The 24,647-nt window shown below is 48.5% G+C and overlaps 1 protein-coding gene across 8 annotated transcripts in view; it reads left to right on the forward strand.

Moving 5' to 3' along the window:
- The window catches only part of LOC149336204 (uncharacterized), a 203,799-nt gene that overhangs the window by 150,800 nt on the left and 28,352 nt on the right, over positions 1 to 24,647 (forward strand). For 2 of the 8 annotated variants that reach the window (XR_016284216.1, XR_016284217.1), the window contains exons 1-4: positions 3,823 to 4,436; positions 17,775 to 20,097; positions 21,649 to 21,748; positions 23,468 to 23,656. The gene's annotated coding sequence lies outside the window, so the exon portion shown is untranslated. Of the gene's footprint in view, positions 1 to 3,817; positions 4,437 to 8,559; positions 9,481 to 9,778; positions 14,749 to 17,774; positions 20,098 to 21,648; positions 21,749 to 23,467; positions 23,657 to 24,647 lie in introns of those variants that run through there. The other 6 variants (XR_016284221.1, XR_016284223.1, XR_016284220.1 and 3 more) reach the window with 6 other exon arrangements.

The following is a 24,647-nucleotide window of genomic DNA, read 5'->3' on the forward strand; positions in this document are numbered from 1 at the left end:
CGCACAGAGCCTTACGCCAGCTCTACCCCCCGCCCCACCCCTCCCTAGATAACAAACACGCAACACTGTGGCGCAGACTACAGACACACACACTCCCTTCACCCCTTACCCTAGCCCATTATCATCCCTCCTTCCCCACTCCGGCATGCACTCTATGCCCAGAACCCTTCGTTTCTTCCCTCCACATCCTTTCCCTCTGCCCGGCGGACCCTCCCCCGCGGGACCTAGAGAACCTCAAGACCTGGGAGGACTGGGATACCCTGCTGCGCTCGGAGGACCCGGCCGTGCAGACCATCGCCACCGGCCGTGCTGCCAGTGTTATGGACCTTCGGAACATAAACACTTGAGTGCAGTGGGGTCGTGCGGGGACCCTGGGGCGTGCCCCGAATTCCTCTGTAAAAAACGTTTTCTCTCTCTCTCTCTCTCTCCATCTCGGTGGACACCCGAACCGCACCGTACAGGAAGGGAGGAGGTGGGAGGGAAAGATGAAAGAGGGGCCGTAATGAAGAAACTGAAAATTGTATTTGGGGAAAGGAAATTACGCAGTAACTTTCTCGCATATCTCGGTAGACACCACTCGAAACGCGGACTCATCTGCCGACACGGCTGTCGACACGACTGCTGACACGGCTGTTGGCACGCCTGCCGACGCGGCTGCTAACGACAGTATGAGGCATTAAAGGTTTTCGCCTTAACAGATACTTCATATAGATAAACATTCACAGTAGCCGACAGGAATCCGCACTAAAAGTACTATAACACACCCGGTAGTCTAACTGAACCCAGCAAGTCTAAGAAAATCCTGTGTGCTGCTGCGAGTTCCTCGCGGTTCCCACGGGAGAAGACAGTCTCCCGAGCATCTTGTAAAGGCCAGCCTAGGGAACGCAAATGGAAAGCCTATACCAAAAGCAACGTTAATGGAGTTTAGTTCCATGAACGTTGACCAAAAGTGACCAGGCTTCTGCCCCTCAAAAAGCTGTAAATCTCGGTTGGAAAGGCGTACCCTTTTCCTTACTATTCAAAACGTTTTCTGGTCTTTAGGGAAGCCGCATGCGGCTCGAATAGACGAGTCACAAGCAAACCATGCAGCCATGCTACTTTTGGCAAAGGACGGTGCGTTCCTTTTAATTCGTGCGCCCTTGAACTTGGCACATTCCTACAAGATGTGCCCTGGGTCTGCTTGAGCTTGGCACAAAGTGCAAATGTTGGACAAAGGAGGCCTACTTTCTGTAACCAGGATATCTTCCGTGCGCTTCGGTGTGTGGTGGTGGTGGGAAAATTCATTGCCAAGCAACGGAGAGGGGGCACACCCTGCCTCCTCTTACGTGGCACGAGGCAACCCTTAGGGGGTTCCCTGAAAGGGCAAAGGACAGCCCTTGGAGGGCTATCTACGTCAAAGCATCGGTAATTATCCGGCGCTGGTCAGCAGCAGCGCGGACGTTAGCGCTGACAACGGTGAGCGAACTCGTGCGATCAACCATTACTGCCACCTGCCAGGGTAGCAACGTGGGTGGGGACTTTAATGTAGGTACGTATAAAGCCAAACAGGAATTTATTACCGCCTATGCAAGAGAATAACTCGTTCCTCTCGCTCGTAACGCCTCCCACGGCTGTGTCAACCTCTCGAAATACTTGCATAGACCTCGTCTTTAAGAACAAGGCATTGGTGCAACAAGTCGAGCATATTGTCGATCTATTTCTCCGACCACAAAGCTTCCTTCAAGAAAATCAAGAACTGTTAATGGTGTGTTTCCTGAAGAAGGAAAATGCGTATAACAAGTTGTCTGTAACTGTACATACATAAATGTCTTATTCGAATTCTTTGCCTCAGTCTATCGAAAAGCTGAAACAGCTGATGAGCTGCGCTCAAATTTCGCATTAACAAGTAACGTAATCGTTAGCAATTTTTGTGTCTCAGACAGCGAAGCACACGCGTGTGAACCGCGAAGGCACATATGAACCCACTCCACACTAACGACCGCATTGGAAGGTCACGCTTTTTTATGCCGACATCGTCAGCTAGCTGCTCATCCTCACTCTTCCTTGCGCGTTCACAGCCATCTGGCGTTCCCCGGCACACCGAACGCGGGTGCGACAGTTCACCAGCTGTTTCATCAGTTCATCAGCTGAGCCACTGCCACTGAGCCACTGAGCCATGTATGGCTCGCCTTCTACGAATGCCTATCGAGTATACTGAACAGTATATAGCTGTTAAAAGTTAACAGCATTGAATACCTTGCCAGTTAACCTGCATTGCTTAGGTGTGTGGCTCCCGAGCACTTCGACGCCACCGACAATTCTAAGGCGACAGACGCTGTCTACAACTGCGACTTAAGTGAATACACAAGAGACCAACTTCAACAATAAATATATTATATATATATTCTTCTCGTGGCCTACAGAACATTATATCCGCGAAACCAAGCACAAAATTTCTAGATTAATTATATTAAGACAATTTTTAGTAATAGACAGATCAGCGAACGACTCATTGGATTTACAAAAAATCTTACAATCATCATGACGATGCAAAAACAAAATTTACACGAGACATCGTTCGCGGTTCTGGTCCTTGTCGAAACACGATAATAGGGAGCCGGCACAGAAAGAGGTGGAAAAGGCCGTTCCTTCAGAAGCAGCCGCGGTGGTTTCTGCTCAGCGCCACATTGGACGTGTGGGGCACTCGGCGCATGCAATCCGAAGGGCGCTACATTCCCTCTATCCTGGGTGGTCGCTTGCGGGAAAAGGCCAGCAAGGTAGCGGCCAGTGCAAAAAGGGCAGCCGTGACCTTACAGGCAGGAGGAACCAGCGGCGGCCGCGCCACAGTGCAGCCGCTGCCAGCGTTCCTGCAGAGGATAGGTCCAGAGGCCAGGTCCCCGCTGGTGCAGGTCACCACGGCAACGTCGCGTTCCCGGAAGCCCTCCCCGTCCAGCGGGCGGACGTATCTCTGCCTCAAGCATTGAGCGTAGCACCCGGCGCAGGCAATGCTGGACGGGACAGCCGCTTGTGCACACAGCAGCTCGCAGCAGGCAGGGGTCTTAATGGTGGTTAATGGAAGGCCGCCGAGGTTCATTCCAAACCCCGGCAAGGCCCTCATGATAGACAACATGAAGCCCATCTCCCTCACGTCCTGCGTGGGAATGGTGATGAACTGCATGGGCGCCCACAACACGGTGGAGGAGCTCATCGAAGCCCACCACTCATCAAACAATCCGGCTCAGTCACACGGAACACGGACGAGCCATCCTACTCAAGATAGGATGGCAGATCGAGCCAGTACCCATCAAAGTGGCCCGTCCGGATGACTGGAAGACGACCTTTCAGACTAAACCCCTTCCCCGCAACATGACGCCCGGCAGGGACGACGAGAGGCGCACCGCGCGGGCCAAAGTCATAGCCCGGAATCCCGGCACCCAAGACGTAATGATCCAACTCCACGAACTGGTCGTCAAGGCAGCAACGAGGCATGCGCCTCGAGGGATACTCGCCCTCGATCTGAAGGGAGCGTTTGACAACGTGTCCCATGCGAGTGTGTTGCAAAGTCTGAACAAGACCAGGTGTGGCCGAAAGGCATTCGGCTACATACCGAAGGGCGATCATCAGGAAGGTAGGAGAGAAAGAAGAGAGAAAGAGCTGCCGTAATGGAGGTCTCCGGAATAATTTCGACCACCTGGGGATCTTTAACGTGCACTGACATCGCACAGCACACGGGCGCCTTCTGCGTTTCGCCTCCATCGAAACGCGGCCGCCACGGTCAGGTTCGAACCCGTGTACTCCAGTTCAGTGGGCGAGTGGCAGACACGCGCCACTACTGTAATCGGCCGCAGCGTCCAATGGGTGAGCTGACTCTCGCGACCAAGCATTAATTGCCACCTTTACCTATCCAGTGTCCGGAACGCACTCAACGTTACAGACACCAAGCCCCGCATAGTTGCCCGATAAGCCATAGCTTTCGGTCTCTCACCAGGTTCAGCAGTAGTTAAACAGCACTTAATTTTTTAGTCGCTAATTATAATATCAGCGGGGGTATTGGCTCTATCTAAAGCTATTGCGGCCTCCTCTGCAGTCTCGGAGGAGTTGGTCCCAACAGACGCGACTGGAAGCGGGCTGCCGGAACCGTTCACCGCCGCGAGGGGCGCTTGTGCTCCTCCGCGTCCACGTGCACAGCAAAGGAAGAGAGGGTGGGTTCGTGAGCGTGATTCGAACACGAGGGAAGCAGGAGGCACGTGCGGGAGTGACGCTGACTCTGCGATAGCTCTTTGTTCAGTCGATCATGAGCTTCCTACTGAGAAGGCTGTTGATGTTCTGCGCTAGTGTTACGCGTTCCGCTGCATCGCATCCGAAGACAACGGGCCCATTCCCGTCTTCCAGCACAGCACCCCCAGTTTGGACGGACGCCGTCAGTTTTGGAAATGCTCAGTGACGGCCACTGAAAGGTGAGCGCTGGGATCAGCATGACGCTTCGCTTGCGTCTGCGATTGCTTCAACAACGCCGCGTGCGTTAATTATCGGTGATGTAGTATTACTGAGGTGGTATGGAAACGTAGCATTTTTCAAGTCTGTTGCAGAGGCGTTCTTTGTGGTGTCGTCAGGCAAAAGCGTCTTTGCATTCCCCAAGGAAGTTTTGAGCATTGAAATTAAAGGTGCTGGGTACTTTCATTACTCAGAAAGCGGGGGGTGATATGGTAGCAACGCCATCTCAAAAGTGATTGCTGGCTCCTTCGAGTACCACGGATTGTAATGTCCTATGTTACAGCGGCAGTGGTGTGCATAGAGGCACCCTACTGCGTCCATTCGAAATTAAAGCTGAATTTTTCTTTATTGGGGTTTAACGTCCTCAAGCAACTCAGGCTATGAGGGACGCCGTAGTGAAGAAAAAATAAAAATAAAGCTGAATGTCTTGATAGGGTAAGCGAGAGCTGTACGAGGTGTGTTTCGCATTTGTTTTAGGCGAAACCACCGCGGTGGCCCAGTGGTTAATGGCGCTCGACTGCCGACTCGAAAGACGCATGTGCGATCTCTGCCGCGGCGGTCGTATTTCGATCAAGGCGAAATTTAGAGGCCCGTCTACTGTGCGATGTCAGTGCTCGTTAAGGAACTCCAGGTGGTTGAAATTTCCGCAGATCCTCACTACGGTTTGGTTTGGTTTGGTTTGGTTTACGGGGTTTAACGTCCCAAAGCGACTAAGGGTATGAGAGACGCCGTAGTGGAGGGCTTCGGAAATTTCGACCACCTGGGGTTCTTTAACGTGCACTGACATCGCACAGTACAGGGGCCTCTAGAATTTCTCCTCCAAAGAAATTCAACCGCCGCGGCCGGGATCGAACCCGCGTCTTTCGGGGTCAGTAGCCGAGCACCATAACCACTGAGCCACCGCGGCGGGGTCCCTCATAGCTTGAGTCACTTTGGAGGTTAAACCCCCATAAATCTTGTTTCATAAGCGAGACGCAGAACACAGCAAATGGTTTTGTGGGTTTGTCCCAAGAACAGTATAAATACAGTATATTTCGAGATGCGTGACGACGCTGTGGCCCAAACGCGGCTCCGGAGCAGTCGGTCGCCGGCGTTCACTGCGTTCTTTGGGGTTGACAAAGCTGTCCACTGCATCGATTTTGAGGAAAGGCGCATAACTCGCTCCTTGGGTCAATGGACACCTCAGTCGCGCTTTTAGCTATGTGGCAGTAGTGATAGAGATCTGCGCTGCATGCGTTGACAGCGCTGTAGCAGAAACACGGCACTGCAGTGATTACAGCGTTCGTCTATTCAGCTGGAGTTCCCGGTTTCGAACCCGGCCGCGGCGGCGGCGTTTCTATGTTTTTGTTTTTTCTTTTGTGTTTTGAGGGGTTTAAGGTCCCAAAGCGACTCAGGCTATGCGGGAAGCCATAGTGAAGGGCTCGGAGAATTTAGACCACCTGGGGTTCTTTAACGTGCACTGCGCAGTGCATCGGCCTCTACAATTTGAAATGACATTGGAATAAAGATCGGTTTTTGAGGAAAGGAAATGACGCAGTAACTGTCTCACATATCTCGGTGGGAATATGTGAGACAGTTACAGCGTCATTTGGGAGGTAGAAATTGGTGGCGGTTGATTAGTCGCGGTCGATTGGACTTCCGCTTTATCAAAGGACGGTCTCCGCTGGACGTGCACTTTTTCGCGTCTTACGCCTAGTTCCGGCGTAACTGCCGTGCGTGAAATAGCCCGGGCTCCGCTGAGGGCTCCGCGTTCAGCCAGGCTGACGCAGCCATATGATGCGCTGACAGTCGGAGATCGGGGCCCCGGCCTCCGTCACGCGCCAGGCATGAGTGTGTGTTCGATTCTAGCCGTGCACGTTGCGCTCGTGGCGACCCCCTTTGCATTCGATTCTTCTACTCCTTGTACCCCTAAAAGAGCGCCACGTATTCCCTTTAAACTTTATAGCGTAAAGGCTTTCCGTTCTGCAGAAATTCCGGTTTTCTCGGTGGCGAAAAAAAATGGAAAATTGGTTTTTGAGGAAAGGAAATGGCGCAATAACTGTCTCACATCATGGTGAACACCCGAACTTTACGCGCAGTTAAAGCGTCCACCGAGTTGTGAGACAGTTACTACGCCATTTCTGCGTTCAGCGAGAAAGCAGTGGGCCCATTTGCGTCCTAAGAGCGCGTGACTTTGTGACGTCATACGGTGACAACCTGCCCACCGGATTGTGATCAAATTTACAACCGCGGCAGGTAGCACTTAAATTATTGATTGGCGGGGAGAAATTGCTGGTGCACACAAGCGCCACCGGTGGCAGCATCTGACATCGCATTGCAGTCGTGCATCGCTTAACCGCTGCACCACTGCGGCAGGAGTGGCATGAATGCTCCCCGCGATCTATGGATCTGAAGCACAAAATGACCAATTGCGCATATTTAGGAAATAATCGATTAACGCCATCGCATGTGTGCCCCCCAGTTTTTACCTGCTCTTTTCTTTTTGCATTGAATCGGCGGGAGTTCTTGCACAAAACACTCACAAGAGACCAAGGTGCCCCAGGTGGTCGAAATTTCAGGAGCCCTGCACTACGGCGTCCCTCATAGTTGCTTTGGGACGTTGAGCCCCATAAACCATAAACTTGGAGGAGACAAGCACATATCTATGTCGTTAAGTATATAGCAAAACATGGCTAACACACAATGCATCCGCATGTAAGTGGTGTGGGGAGCTGAACACACTGTACAACTGCAATTAGGTAGGGCTGTTTGGAAAACCCGATATAAGCCAAAATTAAAAATACGTCCCCCGAACAGCGGAAGACGCTTCTGAGCGTCGTGATCCTGTAAGACCCGATTCTGCTGGTTGAGCGGGCGACGCTGACCGCGAGCGCCAATAATCTCCGGACCAGGAAAGACCACGCAGTGCCCAAGTCACCATTTTTTAATCAATCCCCATTCTTTGCGGAAATAAAGTTTGATTCATTATTCATTGTTGTAGGTCGTTAGCGTAGGTATGTTCTTTCTGCGCCGACGCGGTGGCTAGGTGCTTATGGCACTCGGCTGCGTCCAGAAAGACGCGGTTTTGATCCTGGCCGCGGCGGTCGAATTTAGAGGCCAGTGTGCTGTCCGATGTCAGTGCATGTTAAGGAACCCGAAGGGGATGAGGAGGAGGAGGAAGAACATCTATTTCCGCCGAATATGGCGCGGCAGCCACCTCCGGGTCCGCACTCAGGCGTCCGGGGTGGTGGCAGTCTGTCGCACCGCGGCCGGTGGACATCCGATACCGTCTAGGAGAAGGTCTTCAGCCTCGGCCGCCAGGCGGACGGCGAAGCGCTGAGATTTTTCGTCGGAGCTTCTGAGCGTGGTCTCCCATTCATCGCTAGTTTTAATCGCGTTGCGCCCTGGGGCACGCATGCATCTCCAAATTATGTGATCTAATGTTGCCACGTGGCCGCAAAATTTACAAATTTCGGTTTCTGCGCCGTCCCTCTTCCGCCCTCTGGCACCCACCCAACTCCTCCACAGGGGCGACAAGAAATTTCGAGCTTGGAGTCTTCTCCAGTCGTACGACTCCTTTTTACTCAGGGATCTATCCGGTGGCGGATATATCCTCCGGTCTTTCTTCAGATTTTCGGTTACATCCCTAAACCTACCAATACTTTATTTGCTTTTAGGTGAAATTTCCGCAGCTCTCCACTATGGCGCCCCTCATAGCCTGAGTCGCCTTGGGACGTTAGAGGCCCAAAAATTGTAAACCATTTTCTCTATGCGTAGCTGGGCCGGTGGACTTGCGCTTTCTTTTCTTCGCAGGGTCCCCGTGTTAACCTGCCGTCTCATCTTCGTCTCTATTCTGTATTAAGGCGAAAGTCTAATGCCTGATCGTTATTGACAGAGTGTTGTGGACAGAAGCTTGTCAGCAGAGGTGTCACACTCTTGACGGGTGTCCACACAGAAATGGTTTGGTTTGGTTTATTGGGGTTTAACGTCCCAAAGCAGCTCAGGTTATGAGAGACGCCGTAGTGAAGGGCTCCGGAAATTTCGACCACCTGGGGTTCTTTAACGTGCACTGACATCGCAGAGTACACGGTCATCTAGGATTTCGCCTTCATCGAAATCCAGCCGCCGCGGCCAGGATCGAACCCGCGTCGGCTGAATTTCGATGAAGGCGAAATTCTAGAGATATGTGAGACAGTTACTGAGTAATTTCCTCTCCTCAACTATAATTTACATTTTCTTCATTACGGCCCCTCTTTCACTTTCTTCTTTCGATCCCATGTCCTCCCTTCTATATGTGAGACAGTTACTACGTTTTTCCTTTCCTCAAATACCAATTTAAATTTCTTCATTAGTTTCCCTTTTTTGACTCGCACTTACTCCCTTCCTGTACGGTGCGGTTCAGGAGTCCACCGAGATTACAAAAGCGTTGCGGTCTTCCATGGACTACCCGGCAGCGCTACAACACGCTGTCGCGTTCTACTCCTAAAGGCGAAGCTTAAGCGTCATTAATTAGCAGTCAATTACTTTTGGTCATTAATCAGTAATTAGCCGTTAGTAAATTGTAATTGCTTAGTAATTAGTACTTAATTATATGTGATGTCCTCCAATGATGACGTCACCAGTGCCACAGAGGCCTTCAAAGTGGTGCGGAAAACGCTTTCGCCTCTACGCAAAGTAGCCCCTAAATTTTGCTCCGCGTTCCTTCGCTCTTCCCCCGCGTTTCGCAGTACTTTCTTTAGAATGCTTGCGCTCCTGCCCGCGTCCCGTCTCTGTTGCTTCTTTTGTTTACTGTTTGAATCGTTCGCCCGTTGTCTTTCAGTGGGGCTGGACACCTGATCTCTTTTTCTGTGTCGATGGGGTCTTGTGCATTTTTTTTAACTTTACTGTTTTTTTTTACCGCGAGAGCGTTAGTACCTCTATGTCAGGTAAAATTGTCCGGCACCTCGTTGGCCACTTTTTGAAACCTCGCAGACGGAGCAACTGGAGCAGCCGGAGCACCTGCAGCAGCTAGGTGCTCCGGCAACCTAGGTGGGTCACCTAGGTCACGTTACCCTATGGCGTGATCAGAACCTGCCCACCGGGTTGGGAGCAAACTGCCCACCGTGACAGGTGATAGATAAATTAATGATTGGTGGCGACAGGTTTCTCGGGGATAGCACCCAGGACCTCAGAAGCCCCACCGGTGGCAGCTGCAGTCATCGCAGGGCAGGGGGCAACATAAAGGCCCCCTGCAAGCCTACTGCCAGTGCCGGGCCTGCATGGATGGATGGATGGATGGATGGATGGATGGATGGATGGATGGATGGATGGATGGATGGATGGATGGATGCATGGATGGACGGACGGACGGACGGACGGACGGACGGACGGACGGACGGACGGACGGACGGACGGATGGATGGATGGATTGGATGGATTGGATGGATTGGATGGATTGGATGGATTGGATGGATTGGATGGATTGGATGGAGATTGGAGATTGGAGATTGGATTGGAGATTGGATTGGAGATTGGATTGGAGATTGGATTGGATTGGAGAGTCTCGGATACAGGGGCAAAAGGCAGACGCACTCTGCCTGACGGGGCCCAAGCACCCGACACAATGCTCAGAACAAGCGGCAAAAGAAGCAAGAGCGTCATACACTCTCATTACAAAAAACAACACATAATTATACAAGGCAAAAGTAGGAGGAAGGTGCATACTTTTGCAATGACATAATTAAAGTAAATATTTACAAGGCACATCACAACAAGAAAAACACGAGAATTCACAGAGTTGACGGAAAAACAGGGACATCAAGAATTTCTGAGTGAACAACCCTTTAATCATTAGGGCGAGAAAGGAGGTAAGCTTTAGCATTTCTATTGAATGACTTTTGGGAAACAGATTTCTGAATAATTTCTATGGCCTGTGTATGTTTATTTAGAAGACTAGGAATTAAATATGAAAGCATTTCGGTTCCATAGTTAGTCCTTACGAATGGTACTCTGTAACCGACGTGTCTTAATTTGTAAGGCGCGTCACTACTAGAGTTTAATTGAACACATTTAGTGGGATGATGTTTGAAATCATTAAACACATAAGAAAGCAGTTTCAACTCAAATAATTCATTGACTTTTAGAATAGAATGCTTAGAGAAGTACGAACCTATATGATCATTGTATGCAAGGTTTTCGACATATCGTATTGCTTTTTTCTGTAATGTTATCAGCCTCGTGAGGTTAGTTTTCGTTGTAGATCCCCAAACAAGTAAACAATAATGAAGATGTGATTGAATAAGGGTATAATATAACTGCCACTTCAGCCATTTCGGAACAAGGTCTCGAAGTTTATATAATACACATAATGACCTTGATATGCTGGCATGAATCTTATTAATATGCAGGGTTCAACTCAAGTGTTCTTCAAAGATTATGCCTAAAAATTTGTAGGAAGAAACACGCTCAATTACGCTATTGTTGAATGTAAGATTAATTTCACTGTTATCAGGCTTGTTACGTGCCTTAAATACAATAAGCTTTGTTTTATTAACATTTAACTCTAGTTTATTTATATTCAACCATAAAGACAATTCTTGTAACCATGCATTTGCCTGAGCCTGAATCTTATTAAGATGCATGCCAGAAAAAAATACACTGGTATCATCTGCATATAAAATTATTGTGGGAGTTCGAGGGATGGCTATTATATCATTGATATAAAGAAGGAAAAATATTGGACCCAAAATAGACCCTTGTGGAACACCGTATATTAATTGACCAGGTTGTGATTGATGACCATTCAAACATGTATACTGCACGCGACCGGAAAGATAAGTACAGATCAGATTTAAGGCAACTCCTCGAATGCCATAAAACGGTAGCTTATAAAATAAAATATCATGTTTAACTGAATCAAATGCCTTCCTGAAATCTAAAAAAAGTCCAACTGTATATTGTTTGTCACCCATATTAGAAAATATTTTTCCCTTTATACTGAGCAATGCCATTTCATTTGACTTCTTCTCACGAAATCCGAACTGTTCGTTAACAAAAATTTGTCTCTCGTCAAAGAACTTACACACTCTCATTTTGATCAAATATTCCAGCAGTTTAGAAAACAAAGGGAGTACAGATATAGGTCTGTAGTTGTTTATATTGTCATAAGGGCCACCTTTGTGTAAAACAACCACTCTGGCATCATACCATCTGGAAAAATACCTTGAACTAACGCGTTGTTACATATATGCTGCAAGGGCAAGCTAATTAGATCGGCAACAGCAATAATAGGCTCGGCCTTAATTTCATCTGCGCCTGCCGCAGTGGATTTGTCTAGGCTTCTAAGGAATGTGAATACTTCATGTTCGCTGCAAGGATTCAAGAATATGGAACTACCAATTGGAGAGGCAATATACTGAGCAATTTCATGATTTCTTTCCTGCTTCTGAGATGATTCGCCAGAGGATAAGAAATGAGCATTAAACTTGTCTGCCAAAGCAGCGCCACTGTATTCAACACCATTGAATGTTAATGTGCTGGGAATATGAGTTGTCGCCCTTCCCATGAATTCGCTCAAACAATCCCATATTTTCTTAGGGCAATTGGAGACTGCTGAAAATTTATTCTGATGATACTGTTTCTTTTGTATTCCTTAAGTATGACTGGATCTTTTGATTGGATGAATTTGTCAAAAAGCCTGTCACGGGTTTGAATTCGTCGATATAACTCTCTCGTAACCCACGGCTTTCGAGACTTTTTGTGAGTTTTTCCCACTGTCAAAGGAAATGCGGTATCATATTTGCTTTTTACTAACTGAAGAAAGATATTGTACGCTATAATAGGATTTAACTCATTGTAAACTTCGCTCCAGGCAGTGCTTTCCATCATGGATCTGAACCTAGCTAAGTTTTCTTGATTGAAACTGCGATATACTGTCTGGGGAGTTGCTACTTGCTTCCTTTTTTTTATCGCCCGAGGAAAAAAACAGAATATAGGCAGATGGTCGCTCAAATCAAATGTAAGCACACCTGATAGCACTCTTTTTAACTCATGATTTGTAACACATAAATCTAATAATGAGTCCCTCTCTAAGGTTATTCTTGTTGGTGACTGAATAACATTGGTGCAGAGAAATGCATCAATGGCTTCACAAAAAAGACGTCGCGGGGAGGTGTTTGTCAAAAGATCAATGTTAAAGTGTCCAACCAAAACAACAGGGATATTTACGATACAAGCATATTCAAGAAGATCACGCACAAACTTGATAAATTCGGCACTTTCACTAGATGGGGGTCGATAAATGCAAGCGATCAGTGTTCCATGACATTTTATAGCAACCGATTCGTAGTGGCTATCGACAAGAGAAAAATCTGATAAAACTTCATAGTCAAGGTTTTCTTTAACATACAATGCGACGCCACCTCCTACGGTTTTCTCTGAACATGCCTTCAAACTTGTAGCCACGAAGGACGATAACATCATTTTGATTTGTGAACCATGTTTCGGTGTACGCTAGTATATCAAATCTGTGATTCAGGCAATCCAAAGCTGATTGCATTTCAAAGTGCTTATATTTTAGACTTCTAATATTCACATGAAAGACTGACATCCTGTCATTTTCGTGAACAAGACAACTGCGCACCGCAGAGTTAAAAGATAAAGCATCGTAGTAAAGAGGCTTTGTTTGTGATGCCATAAAAGAAAAATGATGAAAAAAACTGATCAGTAAGGCGAAGTAGAGGCGGTGCCTCCTCAGATGATATTTTCCAGGTCAGCAACACACGCGATCCGTATTGCGGTTTCACCCTGGCACTTGCGCACAAAAAGCTTTCCATTACTGTGCCAAGCATATTCGTACTGCTTTTCGGTGGCCCTTGTCCTCATCATCCACATGAGCTTTTTGTTCTGCGCTGTTAAATTGTCAAGAAAGTACACTCTGGATTCAGCTTCCCGCATACTTTGCTTCTTTGCCATCCATTGGTCCTTCATTACACGTGAGGAAAAGCGAACCAGAACTGCCGGGGTTTTGCCACGTTTAGCGGGCAGTCTATGAAGGCCTTCAACGTCGTGCTCAGTCAACTGAGGAAGCTCTAGGTTCTGGGCTATAGCATTGATTTTTTGGAACAAGTTTTCATTTTTGGTTTGCGCAAGTCCATGTACTTCCAAGTTATTCCGCCTGCTGTACTGTTCCAGACTGTTTATTTGCTGTCGTAGTTCGCAGACTTCCGGGTTAGTGTTCTCTGACTGAATCAGTGCCTCAATCTTTTCAACCCTTTTTGATAAAGTGACAATCTCAGTCGACTGAAGCTGGATTTTGGCCAGCACTTCATCATACTGATCTGAAAGATGCTGAACAGACTTTTCCATACTTTCCACTGTCTCTTTTACCTGGAAAAGGATATCTAACTTCGGTTTGATTTCCGGTAGTTCACAGAGCTTTTTGTTGATTTCCATTAGCATCCTTTCTGTCAGAGACTGCTCCTTCTGTACCTTTGTTGCAATTTTTGAGCCTCGAGCAGCTGAAACTACACATGTTTGACACTTCCAACTTTTTTTATCGATATCTGTCATTGCTTTGTAGGCAGCTTTCGTCGTATTAGAACAAGCGCCTAAGTGGTAACCGTATCGGCATTCTGAGCAGGTAAGGGACGAGCCCTCTGCTGGAAGTGACTGATTACAAACCAGGCATATATCACAAACAGGATCACCCATAGCACTCGCGATGGAAAACCATGCGGCACAATAGAAAACAACTACAGCAACAGCACAGACTCAAGCGGCGGCCGCGTTTGGCAGAAGGTTTCTTATGACTTCAATAAGTGAAAGCACACCAACCTGCAAAGTGAAGGATTTGCGGTTACTCTGTGCCGATGTTGCTTCCGCCACCGCCGCTGAGCAAGTGTGGGGGGCACAGGTGAGCCTTGTCCTTTTATATGCTCCTGGCTGGCGCTGCTTGTGTCGTTATCTTGCGGAGCCGATCGTCGTCGCTCTTGCCACTTTAGTTCACCAGGTGTATCGCTGCAAGCCTGGCCAAGAACTGCAAAGTGAAGGATTTGCAGTTACTCTGTGCCGATGTTGCTTCCGCCACCGCCGCTGAGCAAGTGTGGGGGGCACAGGTGAGCCTTGTCCTTTTATATGCTCCTGGCTGGCGCTGCTTGTGTCGTTATCTTGCGGAGCCGATCGTCGTCGCTCTTGCCACTTTAGTTCACCAGGTGTATCGCTGCAAGCCTGGCCAAGAACTGCAAAGTGAAGGATTTGCAGTTACTCTGTGCCGATGTTGCTTCCGCCACCGCCGCTGAGCAAGTGTGGGGGGCACAGGTGAGCCTTGTCCTTTTATATGCTCCTGGCTGGCGCTGCTTGTGTCGTTATCTTGCGGAGCCGATCGTCGTCGCTCTTGCCACTTTAGTTCACCAGGTGTATCGCTGCAAGCCTGGCCAAGAACTGCAAAGTGAAGGATTTGCAGTTACTCTGTGCCGATGTTGCTTCCGCCACCGCCGCTGAGACAGCTGGATCTCAGAGAGGAAACTCTTTCGATGGACTCGGTACTGTTGTGATTGCTACTTCTCAGCACCGAGCAAACGAAATTGTATTTAAAAATTTTTTGCCGTTATCAAGCCATGCACGCTCTGGCATTTTTTCTAGGATTTTTACGCATGCACTTTTAACCGCGATCGGTGCACTCAATCGGTGAGCAGAAGATATCTTGAAGCATTCACGGCATCCTGCATTGTGGGTCGTCTGTGGGCTCTATTCACATGGACCTACTGCACCTGCCCTGCACAACCCCGAGTAAGTCCAGCAGCGCTAGTGCTAGGCTGTTATGAAGTCCAGAGCTTAGATAATAGCAGCACCCAGGCAGAAATGCCGCGTCATACCAACTTAGATCCTTCAACCTCTTTCCTGGCGATGCCGTAAAAGTCGGACGCTATAACTTCATACCATGTGACGACATGGCAAAAAGGATTTCTATGTTTTGGCCTTGTGACACCATGCAATTTAAGGCCTGCAGCCGCTAGCTTGGAGACGCTGCGCCTACAGTCCGAAACCGCAAGCTAAAACTACGCACTGAACCCCCTCCCCAAAGACACTGGTCCTCCAATCCTGCCTTAGGAGGCCGTGGATCATCTCGAAAAGAACTACAAGGTGGCATCGTTAAAGGTCTACCGAACATTGTCGCATCGTTCGGTCTATCGAATTTCCTTCTTTCTTCAGCTTCAGTTGGGTTGGAAGCGGGCGTTTCTAAGCTATCCTTTTGTTTTATAGCGTTTGTTTTACTGCTTATTTCTCAGCTTATTTTTCTTTATTAAATCTGTCGTCGTATCGGATCTCATTAACTTCACTTCCTGCGTTCTTGCACGACCATGACAGCATAGTGAGTGAAATATCACCCTTCATCCCAATACCCGTTTTCCCAGCAGATCTTCTGTCATCCTGACCGAATAGTATTCATTCAGACAATCAATCAATCCTCCCGTAATTATTGTTCAGCCTGTGACGCAACATGAGGACTCGACGCTGATTCCATTCGTTTGTTTTTCGCTGTTCGTCATTTGCTGAAGCAACGCCACACCGCGAGTTCCACTATTGCAATTAGCTCAAGCCCCTGGAAGGGAGAGGCTTGCGTCACTTCAGCCACTGGGGAGTTCAGATAGGACGTCACCAGCCTCGCTTGATGGCCATATTACCGAGTTCGGCACCATTGTTGCCGCAGCAGGCTCTATAAATTTGACCATCGCTGGCTCCATAGGTGGCTCGAGAGATTTGGCCATGCGAGCGCATCACGTGAGCACTGGGGCACCTTAAAAATTGGCAGAGGCTTAGCTTGGTTAAGCCTAATGGATTGCGAAAGCAAGCCCCCAGATCAAGAGATGTTGAACGCATTCGCCTGGCTGCATAATATGCACGCCGTTTAGCTAAACGTTGTTCCCGCTCTTCATGCGTTTCTTCCGCACGCCGCCGCTTCTTAGCTGCAGCACATCGTTGCAGCCTCACCTTATACACATCATCCGACATATCGTGGAGGATTCGCTGGGACGACTGCGACGAGCCGAGTTTTGGGGCCGCTTTTCAACAGCTCGCATGACGTCACGTATAGCGAGCGCCCCTCACGGCAGCGGCGCGCAGCTGCGGTATGGAGGATTCGCTGGGACGATCGCGACGAGCCAAGTTGGGGCCCCGCTTTTACACAGCTGGTATGACGTCACACATAGGTCTCGCTAAAGGTCAATGGTGGATTCTCCGAGACGACGGCCAAGAGCGGGAACCTCGAGCAGTACTGCTTTCGCAACAAAATCTCTTCGCTTCAGTTTTGAGAGCGCCGCTCTCAGGCGCCCGTTCCAGCATTCTGCGTGGTAGTCGGCGTCGGCGCTGTCGGCATCGGCGCTGTCAGCGTAACCGGTTGTCAAAGTAGAAGCAGAGCGAAACCTCACCTTCCAGGTGGCATTTCAATTCCATGGCACCTGTTTCTGGTACCTGGAAGGTGCCACGACCATCACGCGAACATCCTGAAAGGTGGCTAGCAGCGTAAAGTGCCACCTGCCAGGAGTGGCAGGTGGTATGTGAAGAGATGTTCCTGGAGGGTGGCAAGTGGCACGTGAAGAGCGGAGGCAGGTTGCATGTCAAGAGTTGCGCTGAAATCTGTCTTTACCCTCTATCGGAAATGTAGGTCGCTTTCTTCTGTTAAGTGTTCCTGCTTAGATTTTGCAGCGATAATCCGAGGGTGTTGTTATATAGTGGCGAAGGCAGCGCCATTGGGTGAACTTGCGTCCAAATACGAAATGCTCGATTAAGGCGAGAACAGCATGTGTGCTCCACGGCCGTTGAAAATCAGATGCTCGCAGTGTTTTTTCGACGCATTCAGCTAAAACACGAAAGCAAAATTTCGAGGCCCGTGTACTGTGCGATGTCAATGCACGTTAAAGAACCCCAGGTGGTCGAAATTTCCGGAGCCCTCCACTACGGCGTCTCTCATAGCCTCAGTCGCTTTGGGACGTTAAACCCCATAAACCAACCAACCAACCAAACTTACGTGCGGAGATGCTACAGCACCCACGACAACCTAGAACATCGTACACACTTCCGTGCTTGTAAGTGGCAGTTCCAGAGAGCTCTGCTTGCGTCTCTGCTAACATACAGCCATCCGCAGATTATGATAACCAAGAAAGATGAAAAAACAGATTATATGAAACAAAACTAATTTATGCCCATCTTTTACAGTACATAATTGGTGCCAGTAAGTGTCCGTGCACGTGCTAATGCAGGGTATCCCGAATGCAACGCGAAACAGAACTGTGCTTTGCATACACTGAGAATGCTCAATACAGATGACGCTTTACTTTTCGCAGATTATATCGGGCTGACCAACATCGCAAGGTGGACCACTCTGGATGACTAGCATATGCGTCGACACGGCTGACATGTGCACATATTTGCGGACGGGAACATGCGGCCCGATGACTCCGAAGCAGCCGGCGGCACTTCTTTTGTTCCTCATGCGTCAACGTGGACGACCCAAGCTGACAGTGCCACACCACACAAAACCACAAATACACAGCCAAGCGCGTCGAACACACTTTTTAATAACCACAAGCCGTACAACCGTCAGGAAATGCACAGAATTACAGCAACACCTATGCAGCGACAAGCAAAACACACTGACGGGTAACAAGACCCAGTAAGGACACACCAGGGAAAACACGAGTGACACTCCCCGAAACACAACCTATAAATCGAAAATACGCGCAAGCAAAGGACGCCATCAGGTCTCTGCCATACTACACACCACGGCCAAACAGCACCGACGACTCTTCGACACTCACTAAAAAGCATCCGCCGCGTCGGTCCAGCCGACAGGTCAGACAGCAGCCACCGACATCATATCGCTGGGTGCAGGTTTCCGCAGATTCTGCAGATTTGTGCACCATCCCCACTTAGGACTTTTCCCTGCTCGCCTTTGCTGCGGCTGCGCCAACGCCTGCTGCAACATCGGCCGGAATCCGCTGATGACGTCTGTCTACTTGCGATTCCAGAGCTGTCGCCGCCGTTGACTGTTCGCAGTGTTGTGTGCAGAGCGCAAGATGTGCGGAGTTGTGGGACTTCCAGTGCATCACGTCCGACCCGGCACTGTTCCTTTTTCTCATACCGACAGCAGTCAGCGCAGTCTCCGCACTCCACGACACGCGCTGCTGCTTCTGCTCGTCTACGCGGGCCCAACGACACTAATGAAACACCACGCACTATAGACAACAGCGAAGACTACGGCACCCCTACTACTGCACTAAACAAGTACGCCTCATACATATCACAGCGAGACACCTATCCAACCACATACATCAACAACGCAAACAGCAGCAAGCAGACAACAGTCACAGCACGCCATAACCATCAGACTAAACTCAGAGCACTAATCCACGCCAATCACGACAGCCACAGCCTGTTTCTTCACTGTTCCAGAAGTGCCACCGCAACGAGCTAATTTAGAACCAATATAGTATAACCGACGAACATCGCCCAAAATGACAGCGCCCTCTACATGCAATTCACGTTCCGTCCTCTATTCATTGGCAACCACACAAACCCAGACGCAAACCGGAATACCTCTCTGCAAGCACAGCCGCAACTTGTAGAAATATTGTTTCTTGAGAAGACAGTTATAAATTTCCATAACGCCACTAACCCAGGTAGCACAGGTGTTTGGCCCAATATTGGAAATGTATTGCCAAAGGCCGGCCCTACAGAGGGCCATTGTGAAACCATCCTGTGCATGGTTTCATAATGGTGGATTGTTTGCGTCACACTGTTTTAACCATCACATCAACAGCTGTCACCTCTACAGGTTACCAGTCACAGCAATGATCAAAGTTCAAAATGTAAAAGAGGACATAATCATGACCGCCCAAGCCGAAGCACCGCTACTACTCTCACGAACACTCTAGCGCACTGGACAGGGCTAGCCACAGAACCATTCCATAGCACGTACCACAACTCAACCCCAGGGCAACCACGTACCACAACCATTCCCATACTCGAAACAACACTCGCTCGCTCTACCCTGCCTGTAAGGCAAATCACAGCTATCGTGACTCAATGGCTCGCTCTTAGAGCTTCCAGTGTGGTACCCCTTCTATTCCTCATGCCTGCGCTAACAGCTGCCGTCACGTTGCAACGTCAGCCACGTCCCAATGTTGGTGTCTCTCATGAGACCATTCACCGCTCACCTAACATGTACACATCAAAGTAGCTCCAATGCATTTATATAAATTAAGTAGGACTCCTTTGCGGCACATCTCTTCCCGCTCACCACATATAGATTCTGTGTGGAGGCCTGGATGCTGACAGAAGAATGGTCGACGAATAACGAAGCGTCAGCAAGCCAACATGCAGGCATAAGCGCGGAAGCAGTGGTCATATGGAGTAGGCAGCCCGCGAGCAGCCTCGAACGGAATGGACGCAAGACATTCGGCAGGAGCGCCGGGAACAATGGCTTGGGTGCAGCCTGGCCAGGTGACCAGCTATTGCCACAAGTACTGTAGAAGGCGAGCAAGTTATACATTGCCTGGAGTAGCCGTGGACACCGGCATTGCCTGATCTGGCCCCACACAGCCACGCAGCATGTCCCCCGGACGCCACCGCCATTGCTTCGGGGCTCCAGATCAACGCTCGAGAAGGGTGAGAAGTAGGGGTGTGCGAATATTCGAAATTTTCGAATATATGTCGAATATTATATTTTTAGTATTCGAATTCGATTTGAAATCCAAGTATTCGTGTTCTTTCGAATATTCGACCCGACGCGAATATTCGTATCTAGCCGAATATTCATTGTGAGCACCGGCGTTCATTTCGGTCCGCAAGCCCTATCGACAGCGACATAACCACATGGCGGCGCCCAGAGCAATGCGCATGGATGAAGCAAAATTTTTCCTTCGGATTTTTCCTTCCTCCGAAGGCCATGCCGTAGCTGACTGCGCTGGTTAGCTTTTTTGTGGCTATACCTGCGAAGCTGCTATAGTCAGAGCTGTGCATAAAGTACCTCGCAATACGTGCCAGGTCAGTGCCAAGTGAGAAGGCATTTTCTGTGGCTGGAGGAGTCGTTTCAGCTAGAAGGGAACTACTTCTGCCTGACCATGTGGAGCAGCTGGTTTTCGTTCACGACAACCTTTTATGTTCATCCCAGCAACGTGCTTTTGTGCTGATGGCAAGCTAGCCTTAATAAATGCTGTGTACTAGCCATCCTCTCTGATCTTTCCACTCTTCTAAGAATAATGTTCGAGACTTTGATGCTGTTTGTGCAGCCACACACACCTTTTGTGTTCATTTAATGATCGATAGTTGAACTGTGAGGTTCTTAGGTGCTCAAATAAATGTTTTGTAGTGGTTAAATGCGTCTGTCCTTGATTATTCGATATTCGATTCGATATTCGCAATCAAGTATTCGTATTCGATTCGTATTCGAAAAATTTGATATTCGCACACCCCTAGTGAGAAGTATTTCAACAGACGTCCTACCTGAATAGGCCTTCAGTTCGTGCCACATTCAAACCAGTTGTCATTTCGCAAGCTGCATAACGTGATTCGACAACCAATTCGCAGTCAAGTTTGTTCATCAGTCTGGACCTGTTACCATTGCCTACAGGAATCAGTGCACAAAGAAAGAGAGCCCAACCCCGCTGAAAAAAGTTGATGCCATAACCGCATACAGGTCTCGTCATATTAATGTTATACACATTGTGTGATATTGTACGACATCTGAATGTCAAACGTATAATTTTTCGAAAATGACATTTATATGATAAATTTTATTAGTTTATTGCATCATACAAATTTTTTCGCCTGGCAATCCATGGAGGACGACAGGACCGAGCGCTGAACTGTAAACTTTTATTTCGGAATCAGCACACCTCATCGTCTCCATTGGTATTGTGCTACTCCTTTTTTGTGCGCAGTTTCCTGTAAACATGTACCAACCAAGCCAAGAGCAAGTGTTACTAAAGTTCTTTGCCAAAATGTCATCATCATCATAAGCCTGACTACGCCCACTGCTGGGCAAAGGCCTTTCCCATGTCTCCCCAATTAAGCCTGTCTGTCCTTTGCCAGTTGTGGCAAAGAACAGGGTTAATTGGCAGAACATATCTGGGGTAAAAAAAATAGATGAAAGATGGCAACCTTGACAGCCAAAGCCTAAACGATCGCCTATACAACGACGCGCTCTTTATGTCGCAGGTTTGCAAACAGAATCGAGGTGACCTCCGCTGCCATCACTCCAACCTGGTTCGCCAAGCGTGTCAGTAGTGCATCCTTACCAGACTACCCAGCGATTATGGTGAGTCTTCTCTTGGTGCAACCACTTTCGATGAAGAATTCTAAAGAAAGCAGAGTTGCTTGGTGGGCGTATTCGGTTTTGTGGCGCAAAAGAAGCTGAGGCTATCATGAGCTGAACCAAGGGTTGGAAAGGATGCAGCGTTATCAGGCTTGTTTTTAGTATGATAGGGTCTATCTCTTCGCTCAGCTTTTATGTGCAGCCCATCACTTTTGGGACACGGAATAGGTGTGCCTAGAAAACGTATTCGACGAACTTCCCCATGACCAGTGCTGCGGTTCAGACCTTCCAACTTCCCGATTCAAATGGCGCCTGAAGTTCTTAACAAACCTCAGTGTGTTCTTTTTTCTAATTCCACTCCCTCATTAAATATTCTACGCTGAAATCACCACCTACGCCCACTCATAAGGCGCTGTACACAGTTCTTATTTAGGTGCAACAGCTGTATATTATCTCCACTGGTCAAGGCAGCTTTTATCTGCAGTTATTTTTAAACTGTATGGAATTTATAATATAGCTTTGTCCTGAGTTCTGCGGCTTGATGCCATGCGCGTGTAGCTAATACACAACCTCGGCCAAAAATTAGCTCGATCATAGCTCGAACAATAGCTCGAACGCAAGAACGGAATGAACGCCAGAGGTCGGCTCTTTGAGCAGCAGTCTGAGGCATCCCCACCGTTGGTTCTGCTGTCGATCAAAACATCACACGATTTAGATACTGCAAACTTCTGAACCATAGTCAAAAGCATTTTGCACAGTATAACAAGCGGCTGGCCAGTATACTGCCACCGCTGGGCACAGCTCCTCTTTGTGACGGGTGCATGTTTGCCAGTCTGTTGTGCTTTCGTATGCGAAGTGCGCAATATATGAATTTTTCGCGTGCGAACGCTGTACTGTTCAATTGCACATTAGGACACAAGCCGAAAAATGATATCATGACGCAAGCGTTCCCTGCTGTAACGTCACCGCGACAATTCATTAAGTTCTGGTCCCAGGAATCTAAAAAAACTTGCGCGATTGAAGTCAGGAACTGAAATCAGACAGTGCAAGCCTCCGCACGTGACCTTCAAACCTCGGTCTGCCGGTGCTCACCGTTGTGCAATCGCAATACCTCTTGAGCGATAAGTTTGTGCGGGCACATTCAAAGTGCTGCAAGTTCTATCGCAGAGCCGGTAAGAGACGTCGTGCGACTTCCTAACTTCTACACGGCTACTTGTAACCCATCACCACGGTCGGTGGTTACTATAGAACACATGAGCTACTCCGCACACGAGTCTGCAAACTTTGTAAAAATCTGAAAGGTAAAGGAGGCAAAAGTAAGTCGCAAAAGAACGAAAATTATCTTCTTGTTGTTGCTTGGCGAAATATGATCCTGATAATTCCTGCTTTCTAGCAGACTTTATAGACTCTATTCTTCCGCTCTATAGCTGCATTTCATTTTTGTGGACAATGACAAAGGCTGGTCGGCAACTAACGAAATAGACGACTGAAGTATAGGCTGTGCACTCTAAGGAGTAAAAAGAGAGCAAACTTGACCTCTGGCGTACACTATTTAAAAAGGGATTGCTCTAGAGGAGAGCTTACTCCTTTTTTTACTCCCATATAGGTGTATTTGTATTCAGAGTTTAACGCAGAGGCGTGAGAGCGGAAGGCATTGCCAGTAACGTAGGCAAGGCGCAGACGGAAGACAGTGAGCATAAAACTCCTGGGCCGGACGTGCAGGGAGATGCTGACAAGCAGCGACGGCCAAGACCACATCAGGTCGCGAACAGCCATGGACTCGACCCAGCGGCGGTTCGAGCTCCTGTACTCACCATCGACATCGCCTGATCAGCTCTGACCAGTGAGAGCGCCACGTACCATGTTCTTCGTCAGCTCTTGCTCCGACCTCCCAACCAACATCTGCGAACGGTGAGGCGTCTTTTAACAGCTCTGTGTATTCACTGGACCCTACGACATACAGCACGTGTTTTGTCTAGCACTATTGTGCTGTACACCTTGCCCTTTCCATTCTGCCCTCGATTGGAGCTCTGAAAACTTTTAAGCAGTTGTCTACTAGCAGACATAGTGTGATGGTTTGGGTGTCCTCAAGTTGCTTAAGCGTTGAAAAACTTCTTTCACCGCATACACGACGCGGGGCATGAAGATGGAAAGGTAAAGTTAAATTCCAAATTCCCGAAGCGACACAAGGGTTATGTATGAGAGCCGCCACATTTGAAGATCCTGTGGTTCTTTAACATTCCCTGACATCGCACAGCACACAGGCGTTTCCGCATTTCGTCGCTTTGTATGTCTGCCGTTGGAACCCCTGTCTCAAGCTAGCCTCCAACTCTACTACCGCATGTTAGCTATATGCCCATGGGAAGTATATATAGACGAACGACATGTATAGACTTGTCTAAAGTGGTGATGTTCGGCTTACTGTGAGCAGCACACGGCCGCTTCATGACGTCACATTTATTTGCTCGCCATCGCTGGCATTTTCTGTACCATTTTCTGTTCCACGTTGTCATTTAGGCTCGTTTTCTCACTGACGTGTAAAGTGCTAAATGTTTCAGCCATGCATCACAGAAACAACGGCTGGCATCGCCACTCACTGGGTATTGCGTGTTATCCCATGTAATCCATTTACGGGGAGAGTACCACTTTCTTTAGCATTATCTCTCGAGACGCTCTTTTTGACCTTGGAAACATAGCGCTAACGCAAACCAACTAGCCCAAACCAAGCTTTTGCTGTTCTTTTTGACTTGCGCGATTAGTCACGTTTTCTTTTTTTTTTTTTGTTTCGAGCAGTAGGTCCCATGAGCCTTGCACGCTATGCTCTCGCTTGTAGTTGTTTGCGTACATCGTCCCCTCTGTAATTAACAGTCACTGGTGGCCTTATTGTTGAGCCCATTTGCAC

This window comes from Amblyomma mixtum, chromosome 7, assembly GCF_055824585.1.
Source record: "Amblyomma mixtum isolate Tamu chromosome 7, ASM5582458v1, whole genome shotgun sequence".
Taxonomy (NCBI): domain Eukaryota; kingdom Metazoa; phylum Arthropoda; class Arachnida; order Ixodida; family Ixodidae; genus Amblyomma; species Amblyomma mixtum.